The sequence below is a fragment of the Colletes latitarsis genome, chromosome 7 (genome assembly GCF_051014445.1).
Source record: "Colletes latitarsis isolate SP2378_abdomen chromosome 7, iyColLati1, whole genome shotgun sequence".
NCBI classification, from domain to species: domain Eukaryota; kingdom Metazoa; phylum Arthropoda; class Insecta; order Hymenoptera; family Colletidae; genus Colletes; species Colletes latitarsis.
In genome coordinates, this window is record NC_135140.1 from 14,874,796 (window position 1) to 14,888,529 (window position 13,734).

Consider the following 13,734-nt stretch of genomic DNA (forward strand, 5'->3'; position numbering starts at 1 on the left):
GAATTCATTGAATAGTTTAGCAATGGTTGTCGAGAGTAATTGTTTCGAGAATAATAAAAAATCGAGGTAGTTATGGTAAAATAATTTTTGTGTTTCCTATAATTACGTAAACGTGTAGTAATGATAAAATTTGCGTTCCAAATGTGTACTCGATTAACTGACAGAGAAAGAAAGGCGGGCAAAAAAAGATGGCGGCGGTTAGAGGAGAAGAGGACCGAAAGATCGGTGTGTTTGAAGATGGAGACGAAAAGTGGCAGGAAATAGAAGAAAAAGGGGACTAATGATCACTATGAGAAACTAAATAGAAAAAAGAACTGAATAGCTGTTTGGAAATGTTTGTGTACGATGTTGTAACCTGATCATGTACTGGGTGATCCAATAGATGAATCATTGGTCTATGGAAATGAATAATTTATGGAAACTGTAAATTACTATTGTGTGACAATATTACATCACTGCAATAATTACAAAATAACGAACAGGAAATTATGCAATTGTTTGGATAATTCAAGAAGGAAAAAACAGCTTTAAACAATTTACTATCTTCTTCTTTTCAAATCTGTTATAGTATTCAGATTGAAAAAATTTGTGAGCAAAACAAACGAGGGAGAAGACATTGTCACACGTTGCAATAAATTTCTAAGAAATGTATTAATGCAAAATATTCCATGCTCTAGAATGCAATGAAAAAATTTGAATATAAAAATACTTTCATCGTCCTGAAAAAGAAGTGTTAAAAGGAAGGAGATTTAATCTGGAGAAAACTGGTATTGCAAAAAGAGAATGTCGTCTAAAACTTTAGACTGAGTCCGATTTTGTTGCAAAATGATGGGTCATTATCAGATTCTGCTGAAATCTTCTTCGGTGCTTTTTATCTTCTTCCTTCTTCTATATCCTGATACTTTTTATTTATACCGTCATTTTCGAAAGAATGCTGCTCGGTCAAGATCGCATATACAGCACGATGCACCTGTGTGCCAACTGAAGTTCAATAAACCTCGGTGGACTTCGACTTCAGTCGGAGATTTTAAAACCTTCGCCGATTCATAATTAAGCAATTGCGGGATTATCTCGATCCATTCACGCGTCTATAATTAAGGAAAACTGATTTCGATCGTGGCACGTACCGAGATACTTCATTCAGAGAATAATTTACTAATAGCGATGAAAATTGAGTACGTTACGTAACGGAGAAATTAATTAAATAAGGCTCGCGGGTCTTTAAAGTAAATGAGTTCTTAATTATGATAACCGGTATTTTAACGTTTAAATGTTCATCGCGTGCCGTATGAATGCTCGTTGAAAAATTTTATTCCTGGATATTCCAGGGAACCGTTGCTTCGATTTTATCTGCGGAGACAGGTTTAATTGAAACTATACAAATTCAATCTCCAATTACAAGGGAGATCTGTCGTTTAAAAATGCGGAGCTTCGGTTTAATTAGAAAATTTGAATGATCTTCGAAATCGCTAAATTGAAATATTCCTTGAACTTAAAAATTCCAATTCTATTTCAATTTAATAAATTTGAGCCTCGTTTATTGAGACTATTTTTTAATCGATAATTAAAAATCCTTATCATCGAACCAAACGATAAGCTTTCATATGTTTATTTAATAGTAATAACAAAATGGCGACGACCAGGTGTAAACTCAACTGTTTTTACCGTGTCGAAAGTTTATTTTTCGGTTTCTTTTTAACGACGTTTCGGTGTTGCAGTTATCTCGACGAAGATAACTTTAACTGCATTAAAGTCGCCCGCAGCAGATGCACGACGGTTTAGAGCGTTAAACACTATGTCGATCGGATTATCCCGTAACTGGAACACGCGACACTGTGTAGAGACACGGGGATAAATGGCGGACTAGGGGAGCACCCTTGTTTCGAAGGCTAATGGCGTTCACGTGTCGCGAATTAACCTACATTTTAATTCTTGCTATCGATAACGCGGCCAGGATATACCTGTTACGGTCCAAGTAACGAGTTTAGGCTATTTATCATTAGTAACGACACATTATCGTAAAATTATCAATATATTTTCGCTCTCTAACTTATAAACAAGGAAAATATTCTAAACTTTCTTTTGCTCGACTTGAATTTTGTTTATTCACATTTATAAAGTCTGATGTGAAATAAATAATGTATTTAGAAGGGGGTGACTACCCCTCCACTGGATCCACCCATAATTACTAATCTAATTATGTTTAAATATGTTAACAAAAAGAAAATATGTACTTTAGTTTTTAAAATAAACACTGAGTGACAGACAGGCAACGCTATAACTTAAGAAACCAACGGAATAACAAGATAGTTATTAAAAAGGAATCGCTTAAAAATTTATAAACCCGAGGATAATCGAACTCCTCAAACTAACGACGATTCTGGACACTTTGACTGGTCGAATAAAAATAAGTAACGATCTCGTTCGCGAAACCAAAGACTGGATTTCGCGGGCAACGAATATATGCACCGTCGAGTTCTTAATCGGTTCCACAGTACTCGTCGTCGTTAAGATTAAATTAACACGGGCCGCTTATTTTTATCTCGCCACAGAGTATTAAAGTGAACGGAATTTCGCGTAATTGGCGATGCCCGCGCACCAAGAGGGTGGTCGACTCGGTCAGACTTTATTGCGTGAGAATAATGCCAAGGAAAAAGAAAGTATCGAGCCCTCGTGAGTCAAACGTCGATCGAGAATCGAGCCAGTGTCACACTAAGACCGGCAAATATGATTAAAAAGGCTGAGTCTGTGGGTTTCTTTGCGAATGATCCATAGTCGGTACTCATTTACACATGAAATCTGCTTTTATCGCGAAAAGTATCGCGTGACCCACGGTAAGTTGCAGAATGACCCACGATAATTATCGAATGCCCCACGATTAATTTTGACATGACCCACGATATTTATCGACGTGTATTATTTTTGTATGCAATGAATATTCTGTAGTGTTAATATAGAACACCTTGTACATGTATTTCCACGAATATTTTGCGACGTATTTATTACAGAGGCACAATTTTTAAATAAAATTTTATTTAAATTCATGCATGTATTCCTCATTCTATTCGTACAACAGTAAAATGGCATTAAAGGGACCGTTAGAAACGAACAGTTAGGGTGCATGCTAGGGTACATGCAAATAAACGGTGATTATTTATGAGCGAAGCATAGATGGTTTAAAACTTGCCACGCGTAGCGTTTTGAAATGTCTATTTCAATTGTACAATGACCTAGTGCAATTGTAAAAGTCGTATACGTATATTTAACAGTTATTTATGGTGAATCACGTACCATGGTAAATATTAATCTTCAGTAATAGACGTTTCGATGAAATAATGTTGTACTGTGTTTCGATATATCTTTATAAAGCAATAATTTCTTTCAACAGCAAATATAGTTAGAGCAATAGTACTCACCATTATTCTTTTCAATATCAATGATAATTATAAAACCAAAATAGCAATAACAAATTATTTTCACACGTTTGTTAATAAAATTTCTGCAGTCATAGGAATAAGTAATAATAAAATTGTAAAGCATGAAAAAAAATAATGTTTCTCTATAAATTGTTTTGTAACTCACGGATATTTCGGAGGAATTAAATCCAGATGAACACAGCGCAAACTCCGAGGGCTGATTTTGGAACCTGTTAAACAGAAGAATGAAACAATATGTTATTACTATAATAAATATACAGTCAAAATAGAATAAAAGTAGAATGAAAAATAGATTTGTTTATCGAAGTACCCAGGAACTTGGGCGCGAAAATTACACGCATCAACGTGCGAGATGCAAGCGACAATTTGACGAGCAATAAACTTTTGTGGCACACCACATCCTGCTTTCGACTCGCCACTGTGTGTCAAGCACTGAAATTACCTTCAAGATTTCGAAATTTATTCTTTCGAAAAGGAAAGTAATTTTTCTTGAATTAAAAGGTTCACCTTTAATTTTTTGTTTCATTAATTTTAATTTTCATTCATGATATACCCTGGAAAGGTTACAAAGTAATACAGTGCGATTTATGTAGGTTTCATCTTCGTGTCTTAAACATCATATAATATACAAATGAACTGTGTAATAATATATTCTGGCGAGGGCGTAAACGAAGCAAACACGACTCTGGCAGCGTACTTAAACAACTCGAAGCGGTCTTGTCCATCGGAATTAAAACAATCGATCGAATCTGGGCACCCCTAATATTTGTATTTATACAGTTTGGTATCTGGTAGCAACGAAAACCGAACGGGGAAGACACATTCCCGCCACAAATTGGATGTGCGCATTTAAATTTCTGGGGATGCATTATGCATCAGAAACGGGATTTTTACAAGAAGGAATGCTACAACTTCCTTCGCTGGCGTCAACAACCTATAGGGAGAAGAATGAGAATGTCGAGGCTAGGATGTGCTTCTGCATGGCAAGCAGATGCATTCAGAGAAATCTTCACTTCCTCCGGGAGGAAAATATACAGGGTGATTCTTAATTGCACGACGATGCCGCGGTATCTGCGTCAAAGAAACAGGGAAAATACTATTGGGGACGAAAGCACAACTATCAACCTCGAAACGATCACATAAATTTAGTTATTGAAGCACCGAAGTCAATCGTTACTCAAAGAAAAATTAATATTAAATACTATTCAAATGTTAAACTATTTATACTGCAAATGATCCTTAAAAAAGTACATTTTAAAATAAAAATTATGATACAATTCATTACTGTGTCTTACGAGTGTTATTATATTGGTTTTGTGTTTGTAAATTCTTTTCCTTTGTTTCTTCAATCTTATTTTTATTTCTGACGAATTTTATCCATTTCCTAAATCCGTTTTCGTTTCGAAGTTAAGTTTATTGAAAACGTTTTGCAGGCTATGCGTAAGAAATGGTACACGAAGATTAAAATTCTTTCTTGGCAAACAAATCGACTGTATTGTTACTATTGTGAACGCATCACTGTCGTCCGGAAACCGTCCAAAGATAACAAGCACTACAAATAACAGTATTTACTTCCGCAAGAAGTCCAAGAAGATCGTCTTCTCGAAGAATAACAATCCCTTTACACAAGTGAAGTTCATCATTCTTCATTGTGTAAACCGACAAAAGCTAAATAGAGGCAATCAAACGGAAAAATGGATAAATAGAAGTCTACTCGAATGTCACTTCGTTGTCCGAAAGAAGTTTGAACGATAATTTCGAACTTTATTCAAGCATTGAGTGTTTACTTCCACGAAAGATGGCTTCCCTCGAGGAACATGTGTTCCTTTATCGGCGAACAAAGGGCTCATCGAGTCTTCTGTGTCAACGTACTTCTTTCGAGGGTAATCACGAAATTAGTGGTGTATCGGGTCACGACTAAGGGAGCGGGGTAACCGCAAGGTGGCTAGGAAGTCGTTGAAGATCGAAATCCAAGGCATGGGCAACCTTCTGTGACGTTCCATGAGCTTTGACAGACATATTGTGCCCCTGGATTGCTCCAATTGTAAGGAAAACGTACGACATAGATCGTACATCCTACAAAACAATCTCTAATGACTACTATCCGTGTCTTTGTTCCCCCCCAAAACAATGGTACGAAGCTCCAACCCTTCGCGGTTTAAACAAACTAGAGGGTGCAACTCTATCCCTGACTCTAGGTTATTGCGAATTTTGGACCTGCAATTATTTTTTACATGCTTCGATGCAAGTTAAAAAATTCGTCAAAAATACAAATAAAAATGGGGTTGCATCCCTCTGGGCTGCAGACCTTCAATTCCCACCAAAACAAATTACGCTTACAATTTCAACGCGTGTCTTCCTTTCGACTACCCGACGCAGACAAATTAGAAGCATTAGTTGACCCCGAGAAGCAGTCGCGTCGAGGATTCGCAACCCCTGTAACGACAGTGATTCCCCAAAAGGCGCGTCAGACTTTTCCAGAAGGAAGCTCTGCCCGCGGGATTAATTTCGTACAGGGTCGTAAACAAATTCGTGAATTTGTTCAGTTGTAAACCGTACAAAGGTGGTGGCTCGTAAACCGCTCCAAGACACGGGGCCTCCCTTCTAGGAACCTGCTCCTCTCTCGAGCGACAATAGGCTTCGGTGCAATAGCCCAGACTTCCGTAGGTAAGAAGTAATGTAATAAATAACCTTGCCTCCCTTCGCCATTTCCTCGACGGAGCAAAAACCAGCCATATGGTGTTTAACTACGCGCGGACGAGAAACGATAACTATCGAAGGAAAGGGGAACTCCCTTTCTTCCATCGCGGTACGCGATAGCCACGAGAAAATGGCGTCGACTAGCCACGTGACTGTGTTCGGCGGTTTTCGAGACAGAATCGAACGTTTCTTTGATCCATCGAATTTTAACACTTTGTTTTTAGACAAAAACCATCCGATTTAATAACTCAACGTGACTCTAGTTTTTAAGTGATGTTGAATTTACTTATTCAATCGAGTAACGAATATTAGCAGAATTTTCATGTTTACTTTCCAACACTGATTCCGATAGTTTGAGAACCACTATACGAGTACTTTTGTCCTCCTCCCCCCCCCCCTCTCAATATATGCAAGTTGTGTACGGGAAGCACTTGCAAGGTAATTCCGAAAACTTCTTCGAATTAGAAACAGAGAAGCCATGTGTGTAAAATAAACTTCGGCTGAAGTGCGGCAAAGAAGAACTCGAATTTCGAAAAAGGGAGGAAGTCTCGTGCGGTGTGTGGTCCCTGGCGACACAGTGTATACACTTTAGCCTAAACATTGTTGGGAGTAGCCAAGGGATAGCAAAGCAACTACCGACAGACTCTAAATTCTGTCCCTTCGAGACTTTTTCCTTTTAAGATTAGAAATTGATTCGAAATTAAATGAAAATTGAACCAGACATAAATTAAGATAGTATAGAAACTAAATTAAGATTAAAATAATGTTTAAATATGGACAGAAAATTGAATAATTCTCCCTTAGCTAAAACTATTCGCAGAAAACAAACGAAAACGTTTTGTTAAAAGTGGCCGTAATTTAACAAAATAAGTGTGTAAAATAATTACGATTTACCTAAACTAATCTTGTCAAGAGCGAGCAGGCTCCAACTAACTTGTTGCTTCGATACTGCGTAGGAAACTACGACAAGTGTTCCCGTTTGCCAAGGATCGTCTATTATACAGTGGTTCGAGTGTCCTCGCCGAAGGAAAATATTTTGAAACGCTCGAGGAAAAAAAAGATTCCCATGAGAGGGGAAGCTTTTCGGAGCCAATTCGACCGATGGATCCCTTAATTTCTCTCCTTGTCTGAACTACTGCTTTCCCGTACGCACTCGACGATCCTAAATTACTATACTACACATACACAGGCTCTCTTAACGTTGCCTATCGAGCTTTCGTGTTATTGAGAATACATGGAACTGTCTTATTTATGCCTCTTTTTTTGGAGTTTAGTCTTTCCACTCTTGAGAAAGGAGGGGGAAGAGGAGTGGCCCCCCCAGAATGTAATCTGGTGTGAAAATTTTATTTATCTCGTCGGGGATACACGAAACGTGCTGCAGTTTATCTGGGAACATTTGTTTTATTATTTTGTTGCTTACGTTCGATCTGAGTACCTCTTTAGAACATTATTATTATACCTAAATCTTATATTTTATTTAAAATATTGTTTCCTGACAGCACTCGTGTATTATTAATATAATGAACAAAAACTGAATAAGTTAAATTTTGAATTGATACGAGTTACAATTGCAGATATTCGACAATTAATAAGTAAGCGTAATGTTTCTCAATTTGCATTATTTTATTTCACGTTTCGAAACCGAAATTATGCTCGTACATCCACGAGTTAATTAATGCTCGAAGCAAGAACGCGATAAATAATTTTGCGCGCTGAACGATCGTCGATTTCCGCGACTATCGGCTATAAAATTCTGAAAATCGCGCATTATCGGCCCTGGAATGTCACATTCGGGTAACATCGGGTTCTTTAATTGAATATTGAGATAAAGTTTCGTCGTGGGAGCGGCGCATCCGGTCCAATCATCTTCATCATTATATGCAGATTGTAGTCGAACATAAAAATTCATGCGACTCGTGACACATGAATACCTTTGTTTGCCAAATCGCCGCGAGAAAACGCTAAAGATTTAAACTCTGCAGACTGGTCTTTGCGCTCGAACATTTTTATGCAAATACGAGCCAAATTGCGAACAATAACCGTGCATTACTTTGAAAATTACACTTATTTAATCAACGTTTCAGGCGCGAATGGTCGCTCCGGCCTCCCGAAACAGAATCAAATAAATTTTCATTCGAAACAGTTATTTTTGGAAACGTTTCAACCATTGTTAAAAATACTAGTTTTACGCTAGAGTACCCGCTTAAATGACCAATCACTGGTACTGATTATCCGTGGAAGGGCGTTTCCCACGTGCTAGTCGGGCTTCCTGTAAGTCTTCGACTGGCAGAAAGTTAGCGGGGTCCCGTCAGGTAATAAAAACTCCTCTATGGGTTTCGCTACGGTGTATCTGCGAGTGGCCACCATGACCTACTTACACGACCAGCAATAGAAAAATCAGTGTCAATGGGGAGCAGATAGGAATTTCTTGGCGAACCGTGGGAGAGTCCTTCAGGACGATCAGCCATTGAACTCTCTCTCCTTCCGGCCTTTTATGCGCCCGAAGCCACCAGGAGCTCGTGACCGTGTCACTGGAACTTCTTTGCTGGAAGACTCACTTCTCGAACTCGTACCTTTTATCAAACTTCTCGATGAGTCGTGTGAATTTCGCTCGGGGTCCATCGCGTACTTCACTATCGTGACGTTAACCCTCCGGAGCTCTTTAAGGACGCTCGATAAGTCTCTCGAGAGCATCGGTGGTAAGATGCAGAGGAGGATAAGATTCCAACAAAAAATATGCCCGAGACACCGTACGAAATAATAGATGTCGTACCAGAAGGTCCAAATAAAATGTTACGAACTGCGTTCTCAGAAACCAACGGAGATATCGACTACATTTTCTTGTATGCAATGAATTTATTAGGAGATACTATTAACAGAAGGGAGAAGCTATAAATTCTTTTTAAATGGAGTCAAACGTTCAGTCAAACCATTTAACATAACATACACATTTGTTTAAATGTGAACATACGTAACATAGTAATATATATTAACCCCTTGACGTACGATTTAATTCCATATAATTTTTCAAATGTACACTACTTAATTTTGTTCGTAAGAGGGATCACCACAAAAAGAATATTATATACTACTATAAAAATGTAATAATTTTAATGTATGAGACTCGATTAGTGTAGCCCCATCATTATAGGGCTAATGAAATATATTAACTACTCAAGAAAAATATACAAAGTTGTATAATTTACTTTTTATAAATAAAATGGTTTAGGAAATGCGAATATTTTTTTGCGAAACGTTTTGCGCGAAAAGTATGGCGGATTCCGAGCAAAGTTGCATTAATCTTCGTTGACCTATAACCTAAAATTTTCACCGACATTGCAATTATCGCGCAACGAGCAATTGATGTCGGAATTAATTGGCGACCTACGGTTCGTCGAATTATTGCGTAGTGTATTTCGTGTAGAAGAACTCGCGATTTAAAGCGACCGCTCGCGGTTGATTGGCGAGCTGTTAAGGGGTTAACCAAACAATGTCTTCCCGTATATTCTTGCCGGTAATTTATGGCGGAATATTAGGGTACCGCGAGCCACCCGAAACTTCTGCCACGGTCAATGCACTGTGTCGCACGTGGGCGTGCTTCCATTAGGAACACTGTGTCGCATTCCTTCGCATTTCTTTTTTGGTACCGCATTCAAAACTTCCTTTTGCTCGATTTTTACGGGGGTTTCATAATCACGCGCGTAAGATACGTTCCCAGTCGTATCGCGTTCGCGCGTGCTTTGTGTATAAGCAATTAGATACTTTTAAATCCCATTCGATTGTTCGCAATTCGAGAATTCAACAAGACAATATGAAAATTTTCAATAATTAATAGACGACGATTTACCATTTACCAAAAAATAAAATAGAAAAATATTTGCTGGGTTAATTAAGATACGAGACATTTGTTAAGTGAAATGAACGAGAAAAGATTTGTATAACGAGTCGACCGAAAGGTTCGAAGAAAATTGTAAACAGAAGTCGTGCTAACAAATCTTAACGTTTTTGCTTAATGCAGCTGCCTACGCAGATGTTATGCAGTTATATTGCAGCAGAAAAATGTAAAAGGAGCGACACTTGTAGCAAGACGCGTTTCTGTGAGACACGTGAAATTAGGAAGTTTCTACGAATCGGTTTATTTTCATAAAGTACAAACAGAGACTAAACGACCGAGATAACGCCGTCATAAAATGCTACCTCCTCTGGGATTATTTGTTTCAAACATGTGGAACATTTGTAGATTCCTGCAGCCTTGAACGCAGGACCAGAGAATTTGAGAAACGAGCTGTAAATAATGGAGCATACGGTACGTTCTATGGCGGTGGTTTCCAAACTTTCCTGAAGGCGCCCGTTTGAAACAAAGTTTTTTCGACCCGAGATAAGGGGTAGATTTAAAAGGATGCAACAAAAAATATACTAGTGCAGCCGTCAAACTCCGATGACCAATATTTAAATTAACGAAATGAAATTTTTAGTTATCCCCATTTCTCTAAATCAATTATCGATGAGTCAAATTCTTTGGTTCGTGAGTTTTGCTTTTTAAAATTTAAACTCTTACACTTGGAGAAATTTAAATATAAAAATTTCGAATGAATGGTTTCACCCAAAACAACTTCTTCTTCGTCTAGAAAAAAAAATGTTTGAAGTAAGACATGTTGTGATTGAAGGGACTTATCGAACAGGAAGCTTCAATTTTTTACATAGCTCGTATCTTAAAAAGCATAACGAGATGACCTCACATTACACTTTTTTCAGTACACCGTTTTAGATGGTAGAAAGACGAATTCAATGATATATTATAAGTGATACGATTTGATAGGCATTGACCATTAGGCTGATAACGATGGGTTGTTGATAAACAAAAGGACGTTGCACTTTGTAAGTTCTTCAAATACGAAGCTAATACTATTTTCAAATTTTTATATTCTTATATTACTTTTAGAATTTCCTTGCAATTATTTCTATTTAACTCACACAATTTAAACTTATTTCGTACAAGACTTGGTACCGATATACAGGGTGTGTCTGCTCCAGTATGATCGAATATGGGTGGCTTATGAAAAACTGAATCGAAAATATACAATAACATTTTTTTTAACATTCTGAACGATGGAAGATTTGAATCAGCAAGGGTTCTATCGAGAAAGAAAAGGAGAAACTATGGTGGATGCAAATACCCCGGGGGCAAACAACGTTGGATCGTGGTCAAATATTTTGCTCCCGTATGGACGTTCCGTTCTAAAGCTGGGAACGATGGCTTTTATGCCACTCACGAAATTCCCACAAGATACCGAGAATCCCGGGTGAATAAGCCCCCATGAAGTGCCACGAAATAGAAGAACGTCTCTTCGCGGGCTTCTCCGAGATCGGTGCATTGGGGTGCAATGCCAGCTTCATCGTAATTGCGCATAAAGGTAGACAGATGCGTATCGTGCGTACCCTCATATTTTAATGGCATCAGGATGCCACGATACGGACTCTCTGTGAGCCCATGAGAATGTCTTTGACTCGTGGTAAGCAGTGGGCCCACGGATACCATGGGAATCCAGAACGATCGATAAACTCGACACGGACGAATCAATGGGGATGTCGAACAACTTGATGCTGCACCACATTGTTGTTACCGAGATAGTTAGAATCCTATTGCATTTCAAGATTTGGGTCAAACCTCGATGTCTTTTCAAACTCGTCGAATGGACTCTATGATCTTCTGTAAGTTACATACGAACACTATGAAACAGAAGGTGTGGGCATACGCTCATTTGCTTGGAATTAACTCCCAAAGTAGCTTAAGTCCAAGTCTAAATCGATCATCCCCCCCCCCAGGAAAAGAGGTGAAAACTCCAGAATCCTTTTTAGGGCACACATAAACATTGCACGAGTCTAACCACCAAAGAAGACTTTTCGTTAAAGAACGTGCCCGTGCCTGGTCTCCTTGAGCCCCAGACTGAAGATCCTCGCCGCGTATGGAGAGATCGGTCCAGCCAGGGGCGAGGATGGATCCCAGGATCGGCGCGAGGGCCGTTCTTTGTCGAAAGAAGCGGTCGTTTCGCGAATTTGTACGGCAACGCTGCCCTTCGAAGGACTCCTGGGTTACACGTAGCCGCGCGCAGTCGCGTGTCTATGTTGGTGCACAATACGAATCGAGTTCCATTGAGACAATTGGCAATTTTCGACGCCGAATATCCGTCGGAAGCGGCGGTAGCGCCCACGGCCACTCACTTGGCAAATTGGAGGCCAGACAATAAATTGCAAACGGTCGCCGTATAGGCGTACACACGGGGCTCGGTTTGCACGACAGTACAATGTGTGTACCCGGCTTGCGCTACGCCTCGTCATCGGCATAAGGACCGCACGCAGTAACATTACCATTCGGTCGCAGACGAATTCATTGGCTATGCCAGGGTGTCTTCCGTTCACAGGCAGAACGGTTGTCAGTCCGGTTTGACCCGACTTAGATCGTACGTGAGGAGCTGTTACGGTCGGCACTCATCAAACGCCGAGGAGGAACGCGCCTGGCCCACAGCTACGGCCATCTCCCTTTCACGCTGACCGATAACTGAATTTATCGGGTGTTTAAAGAATCGAGACGTTACCCGAGAAAGAATCTTATTCCGATAACTCTGACATTCCTGAAACTCCGTTTCCCCCGCTGGAAGCAACCATCCCCACTCGAATCACGATAACTTTATTAACGGTACGTCGAAGAGGACGGGTCGATTCTGACCCGTATCTTGTCTTCGTTATCAGACGTAAATTATAATTCTGTAGTTCATTTTTGTAAGTTTGTTAGGTGAGCAGAGGAACTGCAGTATGCGTACATTTTTTGTATAAAATTGATTAATCTCACTAGTGGGGATTTGAAAATTGAAGACAACGTACGAGTTACTTTTCGCTGTTGTTATAGTGGATTTGAGTTAGTTTGGATCTAAAGATAACAAGTATGTACTTGATTTAATTTAAATTTAATAAGTTCGAATAAACTTAATGAAAATAATAATTGAAAAAATCTTCTACGCTAAAACAATGAATTCGAGAAAACGTAGTGGATTATTTATTTGAACACCTAATATATTTCTAATGTAGTAGGATCTAAGAATATAACTTGGTTATTCTAGGAACACAAAGTCATTCGTATTCATGGACTTACACCATTTTCGTAACGAATGCTTATCTTATTCTATGGAGTAACTGTACTTCAGCCAAGGTCACGAGGACATTGTACATTTTTTATAAATATGCAACGTCACGTGTATATTTATTTCTCAAATTATTTTAAGTACTGTAAAAAGTAGGTAATTTCAGAAATTATGAATAAATATCTTTCCCAACGCTACAAATTGTCGATTCGAGACAAAAATCGCTACCTACCCCGCTTTCAAGACAACCAATGACGTGTTTATCACTTGAAAGCGGGAACTGCTGTGTATCTTGTTTCAAACACTCAGTGCTGGAATTGTTCCAGGTAAAGATCGCTACCTGCCCCGTTTTCGAGTCAATCGGCGATGTCAATTTTGTCACTTGAAGGCGGGCATTGGTGTATCTCGTTTCGAACATTCTTCGCTGAAATGAAAAGTTATTTTCAGCTATGCTAGGG

At 38.9% G+C, this 13,734-nt stretch overlaps 1 long non-coding RNA gene across 1 annotated transcript in view; it reads right to left on the reverse strand.

Moving 5' to 3' along the window:
* Window positions 1–3,599: 3,599 nt before the first annotated feature.
* LOC143343231 (uncharacterized) overlaps window positions 3,600–13,734 on the reverse strand; it is a 45,021-nt gene continuing 34,886 nt past the window's right edge. The window contains exon 3 of the long non-coding RNA XR_013079935.1: window positions 3,600–3,646. This is a non-coding gene — a long non-coding RNA (uncharacterized LOC143343231). The remainder of the gene's footprint in view (window positions 3,647–13,734) is intronic.